General features: G+C 39.5%; 1 pseudogene across 1 annotated transcript; it reads left to right on the plus strand.

Annotated features, from left to right (window-relative positions):
- Positions 1–14129: 14129 nt before the first annotated feature.
- LOC105177804 (G2/mitotic-specific cyclin-2-like) lies at positions 14130–21350 on the plus strand (annotated as a pseudogene). The gene is made up of 6 exons (XR_016064085.1): positions 14130–14332; positions 14417–14491; positions 15211–15334; positions 15442–15498; positions 15594–15817; positions 20161–21350. The product of XR_016064085.1 is annotated as a G2/mitotic-specific cyclin-2-like (transcript).
- Positions 21351–23012: the final 1662 nt, after the last annotated feature.

A 23012-nucleotide genomic window follows, 5' to 3' on the forward strand; every position in this document is an offset into this window, starting at 1 on the left:
CGAAGAAACTTTGCGGGTCTAATGATAAGAGCACCCTCAACAGGTGGCTCATCCACAACTTCCATTTCCCCTTCCTCGGCGACATCCTCATCGGTCACCTTGAAATCAAAGGAACATGAAACCACACCTACAAAATGACCACACTCCATCAGCTTAGAGCAGCATTGCCTAATAGCTGGTTGTACATGTCGTTCGCCCTCACCACCACGACACCTTCAAACTTCTTGGAATCCTCATACTTCTCTTTGAAGTTACTTTGAACATATTCCAAATAAAGTTTTCCAGCCTCTGACTTGAACAAGCCCTGGTTGAAAGTGACCCTGCAATTGTAGTGATCCTTCCATTTGCTTTGACCCTCAGTTGCTTCCTTGAGTTGCTCCTAATAATGAGCAAGCTCCTTCTTTTCCTCTTCAAGAGCGGCCCCTGACCGCTTCAACTCCTTATCAAAAACTCATAGCATTGATCAACAATCTCTATTAAGGTGGAAATCTAAGAACACAAAAAGAAGGGGGTCACAAAATGAAGAGATTCCATCAGGAGAAAAAGAAAAGGAACTCACCTCAGCAGACTCGCCACACAAAAGACGAGTAACAGTGTGATTAGAAAGAGAGCTAAAATGAGCAATGTCATAATCACTCACAAAGCTTCGCGGCCTCTCATATGCAAGATGAAAGTTCGAGGTATCCCGAATGAAGCAACTCCTTCATGACGATTAATATCAAAAGAAAATAGCCCATTTCCCACTTCGTGTCGCAAAGCATCAGACGCCTCAAATTTACGGGGCCTCCTAATCGACCCAGATGGCGAGACGTGACCATCTTTTCCAAACCCCCCTTGGCCATGATGTCCTAGGGAGGAAGCGAAGGAAGAGGAGGTGAACGATGCCTCTCACTTTCTTTCCTCGATGCAGGGGGACAACGAGCCCTCTCGTTGTGGTCACGCACGCGCAAGCTCATGTTCAGCTTTAGAGTGCTAAATGTCCTATAGTGAAACCTTCTACCCTAAAACAAAAAAACAAAAAAAAAAAAGCGAAGGAAAGTAGAAAAGCCACAACATACGACAACAATAATAACAAAGTGCAGACATACAAGAATAACAAACAGTATCAGATGAAAGTAAAGATTTCAAACTATTAAGCGTTTTTTCAAACAAATTCGCTCCTTATAAAGACATACAGAAGATCATGTGTGAGGTTAAGGGTGGAAAATATCTCACCCCAACCAGTCGTCAAACCCCATTCTAAGTCCATGACATAGAAAAACTTCTTCTTCCAATGCCCTTCGGAATAAGCACTGCATCAAAAAGTTTACACCTATTCGAGGATAGAAAAAGTAGAAAGACTCATTGGATATCTTCCTAATTGAAAAAAAGGTATTAAAGAATTCGATGGAAAGATGCAAGTCTAGCTCCCTAAAGCGACAATGAAATCCCTCAAAATAAATAATAGAGTTGGGAGTAAAGGAGGAATTGTGAACCCCGAAGGAAAAAACGCGAAGTAAGTAGTGAAAATACCAAGAGGAGGTCTCTTAACCCAATCCCCCAATCCTAGAAGATCCAAACAATGGATGGATCAACCTTGTCTTTTAAAAAACTAAACTCCTCATGACTCAAGACACTACCACAATTCTATATATCCATAACTTGACAATGAGGATAAGACTGGGGAGGGGGGGTGCTGCATACGGCTCCAATTCATCACTTTTGGCATGGAAGGGATTAGGAATCATTTTTTGTGACAAATTTGAGTCTACAAAAATTTCAAGGGAATTGGAATGGCTCTCGAGCAAGTTCCTAATAGCCTCAATAACTTCACCTTGAAATTCAACAATTCCCCCCGAACCTAAAACAAAAAGTAATAACAAACGAGAGATGATTCCACGATCGAGGCTCAATTAACGCTGATCGACTTGACCAGGAGAAATTGGTCCAGGAAGTCGAGGCAATCCTCGACCAAATCCAAGTTGAGGACTCGACCTGTCTTGATTGGAAGAATCTAGCCAAGGTGAACCTTAGCCATACCAAGGTTGAGGTACCTTGCCTCAACCAATAGCGGCATTGCCCTCGGCCAGCGGTGACGCCCTTTGGTGACATTCCACCACTCTTAATATTTTTTTCTAGTATATTTCTAACCCCAATGGATACTGAACCGATCCCTAGGTGCGTTGACTCATTGAGACGATTGAAAAAATGCAATAAAAAATATGTAAAAAAGATAATAACGGGAAGAATAAAAAATTAGAGAAGAGAGGAAGATATTTAAAATTAAAAGGACCTCTCCTAGCTATGAAGATATTTGGATAAAGAAAAACTATAACAAAAATAATTTGCGGAGGTGAACAAGACAGTCTCTGCATTAAGAATATATATAGCAGGAGACATCAACCTTAGCAACCCCTCAAGATAGGTCAAACTCCCAGGAAAGCCAAAGGTTCAATATAATTCCTATATATCCCAAAAGATATTAAGAATTGGGGGATTGTTGATGGAAGAAATAAATCACATTGATGAAGGAAATTAATAATCCAAATAAGGCAATGGGATGTCCCTATAAAGAAAGATCTGAAATCAAACTTACTAAATAAGCTTAATACTATATGTTAGTGAAATACTCCCAATTAACAAATTGCAACCATGTAATAGCGATAGGTGAAGGACGATACTTTACCTCACTTACCCTAAATAATATGAATTTATATTAGTATAAATACCCCTTCCCATTCTCCCGTTTGGAGGATAAGCAAAATTCTTTAGGGATAATTACACTGCCCTCCTAAGAGATTTGGTATAATTACATGTAGACCCCCTATAGTTTAGAAAATTACATCTAACACCCGTGAAGTTTGTTTTCGCCTAACAAATAAGTCCCTTTGTTAGTAAAAATTCACAAAATTTCCTGATATTAATAAATTTTTTCAACGTCTCATTTTCTTTCTGTCTAATCGTAAATAAATATGTGGCTGACCTCTTTTGTTTCATTTTGCTTGCGAAATGGAATGTAAATTTATGTACCAGCTGCTCATGTGACTCTATGCTATTGGAGGACAAACTCGTGAACCACTCCTCAGCCTTTCCTGTAAAAGTAGTGACAAACAACTTCGAATTAATGGTACCAGATTGTCCATAAAGATTCATTACCAGGTCAAAGTCTGCAACATGCTCCTGTGGATCCTTGGTCCCATCATACTTTGGAAGGTCGGGCATTCTAAAGTTTGGGTTCACCACCTCCGTGAATATTCTTCAGCTCATCAATCCGCTTGCTCAGCATCAGAATCTACTTCCCTACATTGTCGACCTCGGCTCATGAGATGACTGGTTCTCTTCGTTGGCTCCTATCTCGATTGCTCAACCCAACCTCGGACGAAACCTCCTCTCGACCTTTTCCAGGTTCCCTTTTGCTTATCCCTATCGATACTCTTTCAACATCATTTTCCTTGAATAGCTTTCTCTTTGTAGTTTCTTTCTCAATGGGTGTAGCAGTTCTTCGCTCATAGGCTGTAATAGCATTCTTTCCCGCTTCCTCCATCATCTATTGTAACCCCGTTCTTGTTAACTGAATCATTCGTTCTCCAGTTCCCGGTGTACCCTCACTTCCAACATATTTTCCTTCCATATTATTCGTTATATCCTCATTGTTTCCCACAAACGGCGCCAACTGATCCGACTCAAATGTGCGATCTCGATCAACGAGTTTGACCTGGCCACGTCTCACGAGGCGCCTATCACACAGCGCGTCGTGTGGCTAGTAGTCCGCTGACTACGTCCGCCAATACCTCCGCTCGGCACAAATGCAGCGCGCCGAATATATCAGAGTCGGGAGGAACAAATCACAAAACAGTAAATTGCGCACGCGGATTCAGAAAACCAAATTGCATTGAACTGAAAATGCGTATACAATGATCAACGATGCTAGAGCAAGGGGTTCGCCTTGAGGGGGACTCCAACACGTCACTAAACCAAGCTTCTTGAACTCATTCCCCCCTATAATAGGCTTAAAAAAATAAATCCTATTATCTACACTAGACACTAGAAAAGCTGAAATTTGCAACTCAAGAGGCATAACGTCCCCTTGAGAAATCTAAACAACAGAAAGCAAATAACAAAGCAGTAACAAAGCAATAAAAGGCCTACACCTAGGACTCTAAGACTAGTTGGTTGTCCAGCGTCTGTCGATGAAGGTTGAGTGGTCGGCCATGTAGAACGGTTGAGTGGCCGAAATGCGCGTCACGGGGCCTAGTGAATGGGCAACCCGTGACATTCTCCCCCACCTGAGATAGCGACGTCCCCGGCGCTACGGAAGCATGGTACGCTTCGACAAGAGGTAAAAACGCCTTTAGGTTTGTCACTCGCTCCCAAGTGTTCTCCTCGCTGCTGCATCCCCTCCATTTCACCAAGTACTCTGTGTGGTCTTTCTTCGCGGTACTCGTCACTCGGTGATCTAGGATTGCTTCAGCCACCTTCTCCTTTGTCTTCTTCAATTCGAGTTGTGGGCGGCTGGGTTGATTGCGGGTATCGTCTTCCTTGTCTGCGGAATACTTCTTCAATTGGCTGACATAGAAAACATTGTGGATCCTCCAGCACGGCGGCAACTCCACCTTGTACGCCACCGTCCCAATACGCCTAAGGACAGGCAAAGGACCAACATATTTCTGCATCAACCGAGGATCTCTCCACCTTGATGACTTTGACAATTTCGGATTCGGGACCTTCACCAGCACCAGGTCTCCCGCATTGAACTCAATGAAGCGGCGATTCTGATCTGCATACTTCTTCATCCGCTTCTGAGCTATCCCCAGGCAACTTCTAACGATATCAACATTCTTCTTCCACTCCTGGGAGAAACTTCGAGTAAGAGGGGGTCTCACACTTTGGGGAATGTCAAGAGTGTGAGGAAGGAGCGGCTGCTGCCCAGTAACGATTTCAAAAGCGCTCTTGTTGGTGGCGGAAGAGCTCTTTTGAACATTGAAATATAGCTGAGCGACATCCAGGAGCTTCACCCAATCCTTCTGCGTACCTCGCACAAAGTGCCGAAGGTAGTCCTCCAATGTAGAATTAAAGCGTTTTGTCTGACCATCGGACTGTGGATGATAGCTCGAGCTCATGGAACGTGTGGACCCGAGAAGTTTGAACAACTCGGTCCGGAAGACGCCAGTGAATCGGGAGTCACGATCACTGACAATATCTTTTGGCAGTCCCCAATGCTTGACGATGTGCTTGTAAAAGAGATGAGCTGTCCCTTCTGCTGTAACGTGTTTGGGTGCTGCGATAAATGTAGCATATTTTGACAAACGATCTACCACGACGATGATAGAGCCTAAGTTCTCGACCTTAGGCAATCCAGAGATGTAATCCATGGAGACGCTCTCCCATGGACGCTTTGGGATGGGAAGTGGTTGCAGCAGACCGGCCTTCCTCTGATGGTCTGCCTTGTCCTGCCGACAAATCAAACAAGTGCGGACATGCGTCTCGACATCGTCCCGCATCTGTGGCCAATAATAGGCCCTTCGCACCGAAGCAAACGTGCGCTCCTGTCCTTGGTGTCCCGCCTAAAGTGTATCGTGGCATTCGGAAAGAAGTGATTTCCGTAGGTCCCCGCCTCTCGGAACGTATACGCGGTTTCCCTTGGTCATCAGCAATCCATCCTCGATCAGAAAGTGTCGAGCCTTGCCCTGCTCGACAAGCCGAATCAGGCGTCGCGCCGCGGGATCTCTCGGTAGTAACTCCCGCACTTGATCCTTCGTAGAGATAGCAGCCGCACTAGAAGAGAGCGCTGCTATCGACTCCAAGTTCGCCAAGTCCGCCCTACGGCTCAAGGCATCTGCTGACTGCGTCCTAAGCTCCACAAGCTTAGGTTGCGGTATTCTGTACGGTGCCCTAGCGGGCGGTCTCGTGCCAGGCACCAACTCGATCTCGTGATCCACTGCCCTCTTCGGTGGTAGCTTCCGAGGCAGCTCATCTGGCATCACGTCTTCAGATTCCCCCAACAGTTCCTTACTACCGCCCGGGGTGGGCCCTGACACCTCTTCCATCTCTTCAAAACAAAGGGTACCCAAGTAGGAGATCTCATCCTGCTTGCGCCCCTTCTCAAACTGCATGGCCGACAAGTTCTTCTCTCCTGTACGTCCGGCCAAGGTAGGGATGACACACGGCTTCGCCCCCAACATCATTAGCGAATCGGCATGAGGTAAGACAGCGGTGCGTGTATCCCGTAGAAATTCAAGCCCAAGGATCAGCTTGAAGTCGTCCATTGCCACCACAGAAAGATTGGTCTTGCCCTCATAAGCACCAACCTTGATCAGCACAGACTTGGCTACACCGGCAATGGGTTGTGCAGCCGAGTTGATCGCCTTCACACGCCCAACTCCCTTCTCCAGCACGAGCCCGAGTCTCGCCACTTCGGCGCTCGCAAGGTAGTTGTGAGAGGCTCCAGTGTCGATCATGGCTCGAATCGGCTTGCCATGAATCTTCACATCCACGAACATCAACCCTTTCTTCCTAGGAATCCGGGGCTGAACTTCTTCTTCCTTTTCCGGCTGCTCCACAGTAAGCGTCGGGATGGTCCTTTTCGCAAGGGGTGGCGCAACTCTCTTTGCCGCCACCGTAGAGAATGTGTTGCACCATTGGTTTACGGCCCCCAAGTTGTCCTCATACTCCTCCGTGTCATTCTTACCACCTGCCTCTGCTTGTGGCTCCACACTCTTTGAGGACGACGCCTTGTCGGTAAAGGTCGTTGCCAATGCATTCAACACCTGTCTCTTCGGGCAATCCCGATACATATGCGGACCATCGCAGATCAAACACCCTCTCCTCCTCTCGGGTGCTCCCTGCCTGTTCTCCTGGGGCCTGTTCCTGTCCGAACCGCCCTGTGAACCATTCTGAGCATGGGGCCTCTGGTCTCCCCCACCTCTGTTGAAGTTATTCCTGAACCATCTCGTCCCATTCGACTTCTCCCGCTCAGGACTAGGCGTCGCCTGCCTATCCTTTTGAGTCTCTAGGTTGAAATCGGCCAGGCGTTCGGCCGCGATGATAGCCGAACTCAAATCAGTCACTCGTTGCCTCTGCAACTCGTTTCTCGCCCACTATTTCAAGCCTTCCATGAAAGTGAACAGCTTGTCTGCCTCCGACATGTCTCGGATGTTCAGCATCAGCGCTGAGAAAGCTTTCACATATTCCCGCACGGAACCTGTATGTTCAAGCTTTCGCAATGCCCTCCTGGCATTGTACTCCACATTCTCGGGGAAGAACTGCTCTCTGATCGCCTCCCGTAGAAGAGCCCACGTGTCGAGCTGTATTTGATGTGCCTGGATCTCCGCAAACTTGGTCCGCCACCACAGCTTTGCGTCACCAGTCAGGTACATGGTCGCAGTCGCAACCTTCCTTGCCTCGTCCCGCACGTCTGCCGCAAGGAAGTACTGTTCCATGTCGAAGAGGAAGTTCTCGACCTCCTTTGCATCACGCTCACCGCTATAGGCCTTTGGTTCTGGTATTCGAAGCCTAGCACCGGGGTCGTGAGCAACCATAGGCGTGCTACCCACTGCACGCTGGAGCAACCCAATCTGAATGGCCATTTGCTCCATGTCACGCCTCATATCGGCAATGCTGTCGTTTGCGAATACGCCAGCCATCTCCTGAATCACCTGCCGACATTCGTCCAACTCCGAATTCAGCACTGTGATCTCAGATTCTAGGGAAGAGACCTTTGTCTCCAATTCCACCAACCGGGAGTGTCCGTCCTCCGGGTTCTCAGCTCTCTCGCTGGATGAAGCTGCGGCATGTCGCGGGCTTTCCGGATCTTGCCCCGATGGCTTCGCAGCAGTAGCGGTGCGCCTCGGCCCCATCGTGGCACGAGGCTCTGATACCACCTCTCACGAGGCGCCTATCACACAGCGCGTCGTGTGGCTAGTAGTCCGTTGACTACGTCCGCCAATACCTCCGCTCGGCACAAATGCAGCGCGCCGAATATATCAGAGTCGGGAGGAACAAATCACAAAACAGTAAATTGCGCACGCGGATTCAGAAAACCAAATTGCATTGAACTGAAAATACGTATACAATGATCAACGATGCTAGAGCAAGGGGTTCGCCTTGAGGGGGACTCCAACACGTCACTAAACCAAGCTTCTTGAACTCATTCCCCCCCTATAATAGGCTTAAAAAAATAAATCCTATTGTCTACACTAGACATTAGAAAAGCTGAAATTTGCAACTCAAGAGGCATAACGTCCCCTTGAGGAATCTAAACAACAGAAAGCAAATAACAAAACAGTAACAAAGCAATAAAAGGCCTACACCTAGGACTCTAAGACTAGTTGGTTGTCCAGCGTCTGTCGATGAAGGCTGAGTGGTCGGCCATGTAGAACGGTTGAGTGGCCGAAGTGCGCGTCACGGGGCCTAGTGAATGGGCAACCCGTGACACCGCGTCACCTCCCCAGACCTATGATAAGGCCTGAGGATAAAACAAGTATGTTAGGCTAGTCGAGTTCGTCCTTGATGAAAACTCTCCGACGCCCAAGTTAGTTGATGGCTGAGATGAAAATATGCGATCTGACGTCAAAAATTCAATGCAATAAATGCCAGTTACTTCGATTTGGTCAGATCTGAAGTATTTATAGGGTCAAAATTGACATTGTAGATCACGTGTCATGATTTGAGTCTCCCTTACTCCAATCATACAGTGCCTAATTGTCTTTCGAGTCTGGGTCAAACCGCGGGACGGGTCTAGGCAACCTGATGCGCGGATCCTGGTGAAATCACTCGTCTTTTAATAATTAAATTCTTATCACATTTCGTTCTAGATGGGGTACCTTATTTAATGTGCACCAAGGCGGCAATTATTGATGGATAGTAAATAAGTGTTCCATAATTCATCATTCAAAGCTCAACAAGAAAACATACCTTGTTTTCCACCTGCAATATTTGAGGATAGTTATGACTTGGTTTACCATTCTTGGCTTGAATTTCAGGAATAACTCAGCAGCTGATCCAAGAATGATTAGTACTCACATCAGAGTCAGTTTGAGATGCTTTGTTTAAGTGGGCAAGGAAAACATATGGAATCGGGACTGTTAAGTACCATTCCAACGCGGCCAATATCCGCTTCTCCATAACCAAGACCTGCTTGTTAGTGTATGTTTAATTTGAGATGCATACTAACTCATTCACGTTAGGGGCCCAAATTTCTTCATACTTGGAAGGGGGTGAATAGCAATTTATCCCTTATGATATTGAAAATGAGCACATTACCCCCCTATGGAAAAAATATCACAATTTGCGACCTATATTTTTTAAAATAAAGCAATTTTCCTCCTTATACAGGGAGATAAATCATAGGAGGGTAAATTGTTGGATTGTAAAAAATACAAAGAGGTAAATCGCTATTTATTTTTGCATACAAAGAGAACCTTGTTTGCATTTTTCCCTACTTAGAAGCTATAAGCATTGCTCCCAACCCCACCAACTGTAGCTCCCTTCTTGATGTAGTCTTGCCTGCAAGATACCGATCAACGATGTTGATAGTGAAGTAAAGGGTCTCAGGATTGAGCTCGAACTTGTGGTGAACTTGAATTTACTAATCAATCAAAATTGCTCTCATTTCCTCATTTATCTCAGGTTGTGAATCCATATAATCGTCAACACGGCCCTCCTTGTAGCACCCTCTAAAGGTACTAGGACTATATCTTTCCTATACTTAAAGTAACTCCCGTGTTTATATATGTAAATATGCACATAGTCATCTAATCAATATGCACACATAATCCCAACGTCATAATAGGTATAATCATCTCACAATATTAGAGAGTCATAATCCTTGATGATCATGACCCTGCACAGATTCTGAGGACTCAGTTGGGCCAATAGTGTTTCCCCTTGACGCTTCCATCCTATATGAAATGCACACATATACATTTCATCTACTGTCCCTATAAAATCTAATCCCTACTCTAATACCACCTAATGTAGCACCCTCTAACGCTACTAGGGTTTTCCTAAACGTTAAAGTAAACCCCCTGTGTTTATATATAAATATGCACATAGTTATCAAATCAATGTGCACACATAATCCCAACGTCATAATAGGTATAGAATATGTATATCAAATATAGTTCAAACAAGATAAGTAGGCAACATGCATAGAATAGTCAATTTAATTCCAACATAATCAGCTAACTCGCACCACATAGCTAACTCGCAATAAAATAATAAATTAAACTCCCATTTTCATAATTTGTTTACCGGAATGTGACATCGTGTTTTTCCCGTCAAGTGATCCCCTTGACAGCCGACGCATCAATTTCATTTCGCATCATAACTCTTTCAATTCGCATCATAGCTCTTTTCATTTCACATTTTTTTATATCGCATCAAAACTCTTTTCATTTCACATCTTTTTCTTATCGCATCAAAGCTCTTTTCATTTCATTTCTTTCTCATATCGCATCATAGCTCTCATTTCGCCTTACAAGTTTTTCAACAACATCAAGGGGTATTCACACTTCAATTATTCAATTTCCAATACTCCCTCATTCCACATATTCAATTCACACTAGTAACGTAAAATCATTTATCAATATATTCTCATTTTCAAACAATCACACACATCATAAAACAAATATAATATTGCATGTATTTTCTGATTTCACGTATATCATTCACCACTCAAATATTTTCAAATAAGTCAACGTCAGTATGAACCACAAATTTATATAATAGTAGCACCACAAGTAAAGGGGGAACATATATAGATAATATTACAACAGTTTTGTCTAGAATATCGTAATTTCTTTTATATAAAATATTATTATTCGTTCTAGTTTTTATTAATAACTAAACACTGAAGGCTTCATAAAAATACTTACAATTTATCATTTAATTCGTAGGGATTAAAATACTTAAAATATATATTTTTTATAACTATCATTTTTAATAACATTCCTAAATAGTATCATTAAAAATCTCATTATAATGAGTTATACCACATACAATTGATAAATCTAGAATATCTTAATTTCTTTTATATAAAATATTATTATTCGTTCTAGTTTTTATTAATAAGTAAACACTAAAAGGCTTCATAAAAATACTTACAATTTATCATTTAATTCGTAGGGATTAAAATACTTCAAATATATATTTTTTGTAACTATCGTTTTTAATAACATTCCTAAATAGTATCATTAAAAACCTCATTTTTTCTCTTTAATAACATGATATTTCTTAAAACCTCATTTTTCCTCTTTGATATTTCTTTTATATAAAACATCATTTTTATAAATTTTCTATCAATTTCTCGCTATTATATAAATTAATTAAACAACAATACGTAGAATTGCGTATCTAGTTAATAATTTTGATGGAATTGTATAAATTAGCTAATATTCAAATCTAATAAATTTAATAATCTAACTAACCAACAATATCATTTTTATATTCAATTCAACACTATTTAGTTTATATTGAAGCAATTATAAAGTAAGGGGGGTAAAGTAATATAATTGAGAGTAAGAATAAATAAAGATAAAATTAGAGTAGAAGAGGGTAAAGTGGAATTTTCCCTTCTTAAGGGGTTAACATAAAAATTATAAGAATATATGACGTCATCGTGATATAACTAAGAAACTAATTAGAAATTTAATCTACCATCACATGTCTTAGTCTAGAAATTTAATAAACGAACTAATTAAATAATATAATTAGTTATAAATAAAATTAAAATTACAATTTCATACCTCTATTTCGGTCAAGAGAGAGAAATTACAATTTTTCACTTGTGTGTGTGTAAAAAAGAAAGGAAAAGAATGAGAGGCGAGGCTGTGGGGGTTGGTGCCTATTACGTCTTTCTTAAATTAAGATAAGTTATCCCCAAATATTATAATGCACTCCAATTTATTATATTTCAATTATGACCTATAATTTATTTACTAAAATTTATCAATTAATCCTACAATTATGTATTATAATTTTTGGGGAGTCCTAAATCAACAAGAAATACAAAATTCTGCTTCACAACATTATAAAACAAAAGAAGTTACTAGATTTGCACTAAAATGAGGAGCATCAAGAGTTTATACCTCAACTGACTTGTAGAACTTGTAGATCTCATCAACATATTCAACAACAACCAAGTCATTATTCACGTCAGTAGCATCTATGACGACTATTTGCACCTTTGGTTTATTGCTTAGCCCATATGCAGCCTGCAAATGAAAGATCAAATAAGAAGTGGAAAACTACATCTTGGAAGGTTAATTGTATTGACCTTGCTTCTAGCAGTGAGAGTTGAAGTAAGAGTTGGAGCTTTCTTCTTCATCGACTTCTCTCCGGCCTTCTCCTTGAGCTCTGCAACTTCTGTAATATCGGGACTAATTTCAATTATCTCCTCTGGCTTAGGTTTGGTGGTTGCTGCAGCGTTTTTCTGAGCACGGCAGCTCTCTTTTCCAGCAGAGCTCCATCCACCACAATTGGCTCCATTGGCATTTGCAGCCTGTATTTCATCAAACAACAAAACATCATCAATAAGGGCGTGTTCATCAACAAGAATGACTGAAACAAACAAGATTGCAAATTCAAGAACCGGACCTTGTTGTTTTCAGCTGCTGCAGCCTGTTCATTGGCCAGTAACTGAGCACAAAACTCCTGAATAAAATAAGAACACAACACATAATTAGCACGCAATATAGGTCATATTCAGATTTCAATCTGTTCATTCACTTTCAGTTAGGATGAAAGAATTTGTTCAATACCTGAGGAAGCTGCTTCCCCTCGACCCCACCACCGGTAACCACATTTCCTATGTCACCTAGTGCACGACGATTCTTCCTTTCTGCTCCCACATTCTTGTGCTTAATAGCCCCCGGGACTACCTCTCTGTAACACATGTGAAAATGAGATGGGGGGGATTTCATCAAAGAGCAAAAGCAAGAAATGTATGGGAAAAAAGATAATCTTGATGAGAATCCGAAACAATCAAGAAAGTCATTGAACAATTGAAAGAAAACAGAATGTTCATGATTGCCAAGAAACAACCTTTGGAAAAGAACTTCGTCAATGGTCATTGCAGTAATGTAACTCAAATCGGATTTGCATATAAATGAAAATCCACAAGAACCTCAACCCAATCAACATTATAAAGAATCTAATAGAGGTTATCGAGGTTACGATAAATCTAAGACAGAATGACAAGACAAAGTTGTGGAAGTTTCATCCAGAAACAATAAGCAAACAAAAGAAAAATCAAGAACCATATATAACCTGATCAAAGTGAAGGAACCATGATTTAACATACACTCGCTTAATAAGATTGCATATCATATATGCATATACCTCTTTGATCGGATTCTTGAAAGCAGGTCTAATTCAACAAAAGGGGTGGAATAAATAACAATAGAAAGTGTCAAGGAGAGCACCAACACTATACGCATCAAAGATAAAGAGAACTTAAAAATCATGATAGTAAGATCCAAGAAAGCTTTAAAAACCATCTGAATGCAATGGCCCCTTATCTAAATTATTGGGAAAGCCATAAGCATTCAACCCAATCATTGAGCAGAAATACACATCAATAGATGAAAGAAAGTTTCAAATACCTTCGTTCTGCTGCTGAACAACTCCTCGAAGCCATTGCTGAAACACACCTTGATAAAGCGTTGAACCCCCGTTATCTAAATTATTGAGAAAGCCATAAGCATTCAACACAATCATTGAGCACAAATACATATCAATAGATGATAGAAAGTTTCAAATACCTTCGTTCTGCTGCTGAACAACTCCTCGAAGCCATTGCTGAAACACACCTTGATAAAGCGCTGAACCCTCTTTTCTTTTCCTCCATCCCTCTCTCTCTCTCTCTCTGTGTGCGTGTGAGGGCTCAATGAAAAGCACATGGGATGGGAATGTGAGAAGGGACGCCCTTCTGAAGCTGAAGAGAACGGGCTTCTGTCCAACGGTCTTATTTTTTTTAATTTGTAGCCATTCGATGAGAGTCGATCCGACGGTATTGATTTACTGACCGAGACTTGGACCACAACGGTAACTTTTTCCAGTCTCAACGGTTAAAAAGCAGCAATTGTATACCGTCGGATCGACTTTCATCGAATGGCTACAAATTAAAAAAAAATAAGACCGTTGGACAGAAGCCCGTTCTCTTCAGCTTCAAAAGGGCGTCCCTTTTCTCATTCCCATCCGATGTGATTTTCATTGAGCCCTCACACGCACACACAGAGAGAGAGAGAGAGAGAGAGAGAGAAAGAGGGATGGAGGGAAAAGCAAAGAGGGTTCAGCGCTTTTTCAAGGAGTGTTTCAGCAATGGCTTCGAGAGTTGTTCAGCAGCAGAACAAAGGTATTTGAAACTTTGTATCATCTATGGATATGTATTTGTGCTCAATGATTGTGTTGAATGCTTATGACTTTCTTGATAATTTAGATAACGGGGGTTCAGCGCTTTTTCAAGGAGTGTTTCAGCAATGGCTTCGACGAGTTGTTCAGCAGCAGAACGAAGGTATTTGAAACTTTGTTTCATCTATTGATATGTATTTGTGCTCAATGATTGTGTTGAAAGCTTATGGCTTTCTCAATAATTTAGATAACGGGCCATTGCATTCAGATGGTTTTTAAAGCTTTCTTGGATCTTACTATCATGATTTTTAAGTTCTCTTGATCTTTGATGCGTATGGTGTTGGTGCTCTCCTTGACACTTTCTATTGTTATTTATTCCACCCCTTTTGTTGAATTAGACCTGCTTTCAAGAATCCGATCAAAGAGGTATATACATATATGATATGCAATCTTATTAAGCGAGTGTATGTTAAATCATGGTTCCTTCACTTTGATCAGGTTATATATGGTTCTTGATTTTTCTTTTGTTTGCTTATTTTTTCTGGATGAAACTTCCACAACTCTGTCTTGTCATTCTTTCTTAGATTTATCGTAACCTCGATAACCTCTATTAGATTCTTTATAATGTTGATTGGGTTGAGGTTCTTGTGGATTTTCATTTATATGCAAATCCGATTTGAGTTTCATTACTGCAATGACCATTGACGAAGTTCTTTTCCAAAGATTATTTCTTGGCAATCATGAACATTCTGTTTTCTTTCAATTGTTCAATGACTTTCCTGATTGTTTCGGATTCTCATCAAGATTATCTTTTTTCCCATACATTTCTTGCTTTTGCTCTTTGATGAAATCCCCCCCATCTCATTTTCACATGTGTTACAGAGAGGTAGTCCCGGGGGCTATTAAGCAGAAGAATGTGGGAGCAGAAAGGAAGAATTGTCGTGCACTAGGTGACATAGGAAATGTGGTTACCGGTGGTGGGGTCGAGGGGAAGCAGCTTCCTCAGGTATTGAACAAATTCTTTCATCCTAACTGAAAGTGAATGAACAGATTGAAATCTGAATATGACCTATATTGCGTGCTAATTATGTGTTGTGTTCTTATTTTATTCAGGAGTTTTGTGCTCAGTTACTGGCTAATGAACAGGCTGCAGCAGCTGAAAACAACAAGGTCCGGTTCTTGAATTTGCAATCTTGTTTGTTTCAGTCATTCTTGTTGATGAACACGCCCTTATTGATGATGTTTTGTTGTTTGATGAAATACAGGCTGCAAATGCCAATGGAGCCAATTGTGGTGGATGGAGCCTGCCGGAAAAGAGAGCTGCCGTGCTCAGAAAAAAGCTGCAGCAACCACCAAACCTAAGCCAGAGGAGATAATTGAAATTAGTCCCGATATTACAGAAGTTGCAGAGCTCAAGGAGAAGGCCGGAGAGAAGTCGATGAAGAAGAAAGCTCCAACTCTTACTTCAACTCTCACTGCTAGAAGCAAGGTCAATACAATAACCTTCCAAGATGTAGTTTTCCCCTTTTATTTGATCTTTCATTTGCAGGCTGCATAATAAACCAAAGGTGCAAATAGTCGTCATAGATGTTGCTGACGTGAATAATGTCGTTGAATATGTTGATGAGATCTACAAGTTCTACAAGTCAGTTGAGGTATAAACTCTTGATGCTCCTCATTTTAGTGCAAATCTAGTAACTTCTTTTGTTTTATAATGTCGTTTGTGAAGCAGAATTTTGTATTTCTTGTTGATTTAGGACTCCCCAAAAATTATAATACATAATTTGTAGGATTAATTGATAAATTTTAGTAAATAAATTATAGGTCATAACTGAAATATAATAAATTGAAGTGCATTATAATATTTGGGCACCAACCCCCACAGCCTCGCCTCTCATTCTTTTCCTTTCTTTTTTACACACACACAAATATACAACACACATAATACACACACAAGTGAAAAATTGTAATTTCTCTCTCTTGACCGAAATAGAGGTATGAAATTGTAATTTTAATTTTATTTATAACTAATTATATTATTTAATTAGTTCGTTTATTAAATTTCTAGACTAAGACATGTGATGGTAGATTAAATTTCTAATTAGTTTCTTAGTTATATCACGATGACGTCATATATTCTTATAATTTTTATGTTAACCCCTTAAGAAGGGAAAATTCGACTTTACCCTCTTCTACTCTAATTTTATCTTTATTTATTCTTACTCTCAATTATATTACTTTACCCCCCTTACTTTATAAGATTATTGTTGGTTAAAAATGATAAGATTATAATATTTATTCTTATTCTTACTCTCAGTTATTTTATGTTAACCCCTCAAAAATGATATTGTTGGTTAGTTAGATTATTAAATTTATCAGATTTGAATATTAGCTAATTTATACAATTCCATCAAAATTATTAACTAAATACGCAATTCTACGTATTGTTGTTTAATTAATTTATAATAGCGAGAAATTGATAGAAAATTCATAAAAATGATGTTTTATATAAAAGAAATATCAAAGAGGAAAAATGAGGTTTTAAGAAATATCATGTTATTAAAGAGAAAAAATGAGGTTTTTAATGATATAGAAATGTTATTAAAAACGATAGTTATAAAAAATATATATTTGAAGTATTTTAATCCCTACGAATTAAATGATAAATTGTAAGTATTTTTATGAAGCCTTTAGTGTTTAGTTATTAATAAAAACTAGAACGAATAATAATATTTTCTATAAAAGAAATTATGATATTCTAAATATCAATTGTATGTGGTAAGTTCATTATAGAATATTGGGGGGTAAGGTGAAAGGATTGAGTATATCAATTGAGTAGATAAAAACTGTTGTAAGGTCAAGGTAAGTAAATAATTAGTATTATCTATATATGTTCCCCCTTGACTTGTGGTGCTACTACTATATAAATTTGTGGTTCATACTGACGTTGACTTATCTGATATACGTGAAATGATATACGTGACATACGTGAAATCAGAAAATACATGCATTATATTTGTTTTATGATGTGTGTGATTGTCTGAAAATGAGAATATATTGATATATGATTTTGCGTTACTAGTTGTTTACAAGAATGGTGATATGTGGAAATGAGCGAGTATTGAAAATTGAATATAATTTTGGTGTGAATACCCCTTGATGTTGTTGAAAAACCTATAAGGCGAAATGAGGGCTATGATTCGATATGAGAAAGAAATGAAAGAAAAGAGCTTTGATGCGATATGAAAAAGATGTGAAATGAAAAAAGTTTTGATGCGATATGAAAAAGATGTGAAATGAAAAGAGCTATGATGCGAATTGAAATAGTTATGATGCGAAATGAGATTGATGAGTCGGCTGTAGGGGATCACTTGACGGAAAAAACACGATATCACCTTCCGTTAAGCAAATTATGAAAATGGGAGTTTAATTTATTGTTTTATTGCGAGTTAGCTATGTGGTGCTAGTTAGCTGATTATGTTGGAATTAAATTGACTATTCTACACATGTTGCCTACTTATCTTGTTTGAATTTGATACATATTCTATGCCTATTATGACGTTGGGATTACGTGAGCACATTGATTAGATGACTATGTGCATATTTATATATAAACACAAGGGTTTACTTTAACGTTTAGGAAAACCTAGTAGCGTTAGAGAGTGCTACATTAGGTGATATCAGAGCAGGGGATTTTCTAGGGACAGTAGATGAAATGTAAATATATGTGTGCATTTCATATAGGATGGAAGCGTCAAGGGGAAACACTGTTGGCCCAACTGAGTCCTCAGAATCTGTGCAGGGTCATGATCATCAAGGATTATGACTCTCTAATGTTGTGAGATGATTATACCTATTATGACGTTGGGATTACGTGTGCATATTGATTAGATGACTCTGTGCATATTTATATATATAAACACGGGAGTTACTTTAAGTATAGGAAAGATATAGCCCTAGTACCATTAGAGGGTGCTACAATGAGGGTCGTGTTCACGATTATATGGATTCACAACCTAAGATAAATGAGGAAATGAGAGCAATTCTGATTGATTAGTTGATTCAAGTTCACCACAAGTTCGAGCTCAATCCTGAGACCCTTTACCTCACTATCAACATCGTTGATCGGTATCTTGCAAGCAAGACTACATCAAGAAGGGAGCTACAGTTGGTGGGGTTGGGAGCAATGCTTATAGCTTCCAAGTAGGGAAAAATGCAAACAAGGTTCTCTTTGTATGCAAAAATAAATAGCGATTTACCTCTTTGTATTTTTTACAATCCAACAATTTACCCTCCTATGATTTACCTCCCTGTATAAGGAGGTAAATTGCTTTATTTTAAAAAATACAGGTCGCAAATTGGGATATTATTTTCATAGGGGGATAATGTGCTCATTTTCAATATCACAAGGGATAAATTGCTATTCACCCCCTTCCAAGTATGAAGAAATTTGGGCCCCTAACGTGAATGAGTTAGTTTGCATCTCAGACTAAACATACACTAACAAGCCGATCTTGATTATGGAGAAGCGGATATTGGCCGCGTTGGAATGGTACTTAATAGTCCCGACACCATACGTTTTCCTTGCCCGCTTCAACAAAGCATCTCAAACTAACTCTGATGTGAGTATTAATCATTCTTGGATCAGCTGCTGAGTTATTCCTGAAATTCAAGCCAAGAATGGTAAACCAAGTCATAACTATCCTCAAATATTGCAGGTGAAAAACATGGTATGTTTTCTTGTTGAGCTTGGAATGATGAATTATGCCACACTTATTTACTATCCATCAATAATTGCCGCCTTGGTGCACATTAAATAAGGTACCCATCTAGAACGAAATGTGACGAGGATTTAATTATTAAAAGACAAGTCATTTCACCAGGATCTGTGCATCAGGTCGCCTAGACCCGCCCCGCAGTTTGACCCGGACCAGAAAGACAATTAGGCACTGTACGATTGGAGTAAGGGAGACTCGAATCATGACACGTGATCTACAGTGTCAATTTGGATCCTATAAATACTTCAGATCTGACCAAATCGAAGTAACTGGCATTTATTACATTGAATCTTTGACGTCAGATCGCATATTTTCATCTCAACCATCAACTAACTTGGGCGTCGGAGGGTTTTCATCAAGGACGAACTCGACTAGCCTAACATACTTGTTTTATCATCAGGCCTTATCAGAGATCTGGGGAGGTGACATGGCCAGGTCAAACTCGTTGATCGAGATTGCACATTTGAGTCAGATCAGTTGGCGTCGTTTGTGGGAAATAATGAGGATATAACGAATAATATGGAAGGAAAATATGTCGGAATTTGAGGGTACACCGGGAACTAGAGAACGAATGATTCAGTTAACAAGAATGGAGTTACAATAAATGATGGAGGAAGCGGGAAGAATGTTATTGTAGCCTATGAGCGAAGAACTGCTACACCCATTGAGAAAGAAACTACAAAGAGAAGGCTATTCAAGTATATGTTTAAGGAGTATTGAAAGGGATAAGCAAAAGGGAACCTGGAAAAGGTCGAGAGGAGGTTTCGTCCGAGGTTGGGTCGAGCAATCGAGATAGGAACCAACGAAGAGAACCAGTCATCTCACGAGCCAAGGTCGACAATGTAGGGAAGCAGATTCAGATGCTGAGCAAGCGGATTGATGAGCTGAAGAATATTCACGGAGGTGGTGAACCCAAACTTTAGAATGCCCGACCTCCCAAAATATGATGGGACCAAGGATCCACAGGAGCATGTTGCAAACTTTGACCTGGTAATGAATCTTTATGAACAATCTGGTACCATTAATTCGAAGTTGTTTGTCACTACTTTTACAGGAAAGGCTGAGGAGTGGTTCACGAGTTTGTCCTCCAATAGCATAGAGTCACATGAGCAGCTGGTACAGAAATTTACATTCCATTTCGCAAGCAAAAGGAAACAGAAGAGGTCAGCCACATATTTATTTACGATTAGACAGAAAGAAAATGAGATGTTGAAAAAATTTATGGGAATATTTAACAACAAAACTTTGGAAATTCATGGTTTGAGGATAGATATGATGGTTAGCATTCCGATTCACAGTTTGAAGAAAGGGTCGTTTGCATCGGCATTGGCAAGAGATCTGCCAACTGATGTGGAACAGTTGATGGCGCTGGCACAGAAATACATAGATGAGGAGGAGATGAATGCGATGAAAGATAGAGAATGGAGGGGAAAAATTACATCTCTAATCGTCGGGCTTTTTATGTAATGTTCGGTTAGACTCCATACTTCAACATATTGTATTTTACTATTACATTTTCATGTAATTAAATATAGGTTACAACTACATATTTTTGGATTTTTTTTGCATATATATAATATATATTGAATATATTATGATTGATTGACCCAAGAAAATGGTTAAAAACTCTAGAAATACAAATATAGTGAAGCAGCTAGCTACAATAATTCTAATTTGCTCAGTCATGGCAACCTTGCCCCAACTCCAGCAATGGTACATCGCTTGATCAAAACCCTAAATCAGTCCAAAAAACTGGGTCCAAAACCTAAACCAAGCTACACAAGAGGTGACTAAGCTTCATGTTTACTCCCACTGTATACGGGGCACGAGTGGCCATGGCCCAAGCCAACTCAATCGACTCTTCGCCCATGCTATTCGGCCTAGTTTACATAAATGACGATCCTCTCACCATAGACCCTGAGTTGTCCGAGCTCATAGGTTGTGCCCAAGGGATCACGGCCTCCGCATCTGTAGAGGAACTCATCCTATTTAAGCCCTTCACTTCTGTTTTCACCAACAAGGCGTATAATGGAAGTACCCCTAGTGTTGCTGGGCAGCATCCCTATGCTACATGAGTATCGGGAGCTGCCTCTAGTTGGTGGTATGATGTTTTTCATTTGGCACGTGGGCTGATTTCATACCAAACGTCCGCTTATAATAGCACTAGCATAGATGGCACCATAGAGATCGATATGATGGTGTTGCGCTATTAGTTATAAGTCTATGTGTATGCAAGAAATAATAATTAATGTACTCTATGGTAATAATTTTATTGTCGATCGATCTTTCATATATATCGTGATAATTTTGTCACTGAGCTATTGTAAAAAATTGAGCATTACTGCATGGATATTTAACACATTAATGTTATTTTACATTTTACATTGTTTAATAAAAAATTAAATAACGTTGTGAATCTCATTCTGGTAGGAATGTTTAATCCAAGGTGTACACATCATATCTGTCTTAACAAATATAGATTTAACATACAGCTTTTAAAATTTCATACACCAAAAACAAATACTTGTTTGTTAGAGATTCCATGAAATTTTAGTTGTGTAACATATGCTGAATTTTGGAAGGGGCACTTTTAAATACGTGATTGATGATTTGTTGACATTTTTGGAATCAATCATGTAGTTAACCCCCCCCCCCCCCCATGTCTAGATTTGTAGGAGGCTTTTATTATAAATAGGGGGGTCTCTCCCTTTGTGAAAAACACTTTGAATTGAATAGAATACTTTAAGTTCAATAGTTACTTCACTTTCATATTCTTTCTTTTAGTTATAAGTCGTTGCCGGGGTTAATGGAATTCCACTTCTTAGTGTGTTCTTCCATTAACATGTCCGACTAAATTCATTATTTTCTGGTTAAAGTTATGGTGATTGCTTGATTCGTAACTTGTTGTGAGATCTAATTTGTTCTCTTTCCACTTGTTAAATAAGTATTCATGTTATTCTCTGTGCCTTTATTACAAACATCTGATTTATGAATAATATGGTCAATTGTTCATTATCAACAAGGTTTGTTGAGCTAATTGAACTTTACAAATCCATATAATTGTTTGTTTAGTTCAATACTTAGTAGCAATGTACCATAATTAATTATGTCAAAGTAGTTAGTTATGTTATGGGGAATGCATGATCTAATTTAAACGAATTATACTCGTAGGAATTTGTTAATTAAAATTAGGCCTTTCTAATTCTTAATGTTGTTAATAGATTAAATCTTGTGGACGTTCCCTAGGTTGTCTGTTAATTAGGGATCTAGCCAACAGTCGTACCTTAACTGACGAAAATGTAAAGACTTGTGAGGTTGTTAGGTTGTACCAACAACCATAACTGATTTATTTGTTTATACAATTATTATTTTTGCACCAATGATCAACTCAGAAGAATCATTTTTCGATTAAGGTCAGGATCATGCTTGATTCTTGTGAGTTGATCATCTTTAATGTCATTACGCTCTCGTTTCTTGCACAATGCTTTGAATAAATTCACTAGGAATTCTTGGATAAGAAATACTAGTTGTTCCCCCACAACTTGAATTCATTTTCTCATACTGCTTTGAGGAAGTTTGACAACCCTTTTTTCATATCATCGATACTCTTTTTCAGGCACACACATAAGCATAAGAAAATATATTTTTCTCCTTTGTGGCAGTATTTAAATATGCCAGATTCTTGGTAGTACTTAAATTTATAACGTGATTTTTGTGAGAAACCAATGTTGCTCTAACATGTATTTGGATGAGAAATTGATGTTCTTCTTCTTGGGGTTTCTTGGTTTCATCCGTATAACACTTCATGTCATAGTTAAATATGACGAATAGTATCTGAGAAATGGTATTTGACAAAATAATATTTGTTTCCAGCTGTGGATTCAGAGGAGGCGACAACTCTGCAGC

This window comes from Sesamum indicum, linkage group LG2 (genome assembly GCF_026168435.1).
Source record: "Sesamum indicum cultivar Baizhima isolate 11 linkage group LG2, ASM2616843v1, whole genome shotgun sequence".
Taxonomy (NCBI): domain Eukaryota; kingdom Viridiplantae; phylum Streptophyta; class Magnoliopsida; order Lamiales; family Pedaliaceae; genus Sesamum; species Sesamum indicum.